General features: G+C 57.1%; 1 non-coding gene across 1 annotated transcript; it reads left to right on the plus strand.

Moving 5' to 3' along the window:
- The first annotated feature begins 846 nt into the window (after positions 1-846).
- On the plus strand, positions 847-983 carry LOC119935384. The gene has a single exon (XR_005453269.1). It is a non-coding gene; the product is annotated as a small nucleolar RNA SNORA7 (small nucleolar RNA).
- Positions 984-2278: the final 1295 nt, after the last annotated feature.

The raw sequence follows: 2278 nt of genomic DNA on the forward strand, positions 1-2278 counted from the left end.
GGGGAAGGAGGTAGGGCAGGGGGGATGGGGAGGGGGAGAGGAAGGAGGGGGCTCAGACTGGGAAGGCCTCCTGGAGGAGGTGAGCTCTCAGTAGGGCTTTGAAGGGAGGAAGAGAGCTAGCTTGGCAGATGTGCGGAGGGAGGGCATTCCAGGCCGGAGGAGGATGTGGGCTGGGGTTCGACGGCGGGACGGGCAAGAACGAGGCACAGTGAGGAGGTTAGCGGCAGAGAAGCGGAGGGTGCGGGCTGGGCTGGAGAAGGAGAGAAGGGAGGTGAGGTAGGAGGGGGCGAGGCGATGGAGAGCCTTGAAGCCGAGAGTGAGGAGTTTTTGCTTGATGCGTAGGTTGACTGGTAGCCACTGGAGATTTTTGATGGGGGGAGTAACGTGCCCAGAGCGTTTCTGCACAGAGATGATCCAGGCAGCGGCGTGAAGTATAGACTGAAGTGGGGATAGACAGGAGGATGGGAGATCAGAGAGGAGGCCGATGCAGTAATCCAGTCGGGATAGGATGAGAGATTGAACCGGCAGGGTAGCGGTTTGGATGGAGAGGGAAGGGCAGAAATTGGCGATGTTGCGGAGGTGAGACCGGCAGGTTTCGGTGACGGACTGGATGTGAGGGCTGAATGAGAGAGCGGAGTTGAGGATGTCGCCAAGTTTGAGGGCTGGTGAGATGGGAAGGATGGTAGTGCCGTCTACAGTGATGGGAAAGTCAGGGAGCGGGCAGGGTTTGAGACCAGGCTTGGGCCAAGCGGCCCAGAGCCGCTTGGCTTAAACAACGAGGAATTTCCATTTCCTCTTGTTGGGCAATCATTGAGCACTTATTATGTGGAGAGCACTGTACTAAGGCCCCTCACAGGGTCATGCCTGGAGAGTTTCCAGTACTCTACCAGTCTCGATTACCAGAGGGAGATTAAGCAGAGGCCTACCCGTTCCATTCCTAGCTTGGGCCATGGCTAGCGAGTGGAAGGGAATCTGTTACAAGTCAAAACTCGCCTGTGCTGGGCACCAGCGGCAAGCGAGAGAGTTGAGGGCGGAGACTCAAGTTTACTGTGCGACAGGTGGCAATGGTAAACCACTTCCAGATTTTTACCAAGAAAACAATCTGTATACACTACCAGAACGATGGCAGATGCAAGTGGGACGTTCTGGGAGAGATGCGTCCATGGTGTCGCTATGGGTCGGAGAGGACTCGACAGCACAAGACAGCAACTGCACTAGGGGTTTGGGAGAGTACCTGGAGCCCTGCCCTGGTTCTTGCCCTCTGCTGTGGGTGGGGCTGGGCCCCACTGCCTCCCTGACTCACAACCCTGTGGAACACTCTCTCTGTCCATCTCTGGCTCTGTTTCCCTCTCTTCTCTCCATATCTCTGTCTTTCTCTGTTACTCTTCTTTCTGTCTCTCCATTCTCTCTGTGTCTATCTCTCTCTTCTCTCTCTCTGTCTCTCTTCTCTCTTTCTCTCTCCCCTGGGGAGGGGGCCGCCTTTGGTGACATCTCCATTGGTCAGGGGCTCTAACTTGGGGGGAGAACGGGGCCCTCCCTACCAATACAACTGCTCTCTTCACATTCCAGGCCAATGACTTCACTTCCTCCTCCTCCTCCTCCTCCTCCTCTCTTGGCTTTAACTGGCTCCCTTTTCCTGCCTGCTCCCTGGCCAAGCTCCAGGTGGGGTAAAGGTGGGTTCCTCATGAGCCAACCAGTTGGGGCACAGGCTGGGCAGCCCACCCTGACCCCTTCCTGCCCCCACCCCAGCCTCTGCCCTCCCCAGCTCCCCAAGGTCTTTCAGGGGTCCAGACAGACAGAGCCTGGGCCTGGGAATCAGAAGGACCTGGGTTCTAATGCCGATTCATCAATCATCATCATCATCATCATCAATCGTATTTATTGAGCGCTTACTGTGTGCAGAGCACTGTACTAAGCGCTTGGGAAGTACAAGTTGGCAACATATAGAGACAGTCCCTACCCAACAGTGGGCTCACAGTCTAAAAGGGGGAGACAGAGAACAAAGCCAAACTCCTCACCCTGGGCTTCAAGGCTCTCCATCACCTCGCCCCCTCCTACCTCACCTCCCTTCTCTCCTTCTACAGCCCACCCCGCACCCTCTGCTCCTCCGCCGCTAATCTCCTCACCGTACCTCGCTCTCGCCTGTCCCACCATCGACCCCCGGCCCACGTCATCCCCCGGGCCTGGAATGCCCTCCCTCTGCCCATCCGCCAAGTTAGCTCTCTTCCTCCCTTCAAGGCCCTGCTGAGAGCTCACCTCCTCCAGGAGGCCTTCCCAG

This window comes from Tachyglossus aculeatus, chromosome 11 (assembly GCF_015852505.1).
Source record: "Tachyglossus aculeatus isolate mTacAcu1 chromosome 11, mTacAcu1.pri, whole genome shotgun sequence".
Classification (NCBI taxonomy): Eukaryota; Metazoa; Chordata; class Mammalia; order Monotremata; family Tachyglossidae; genus Tachyglossus; species Tachyglossus aculeatus.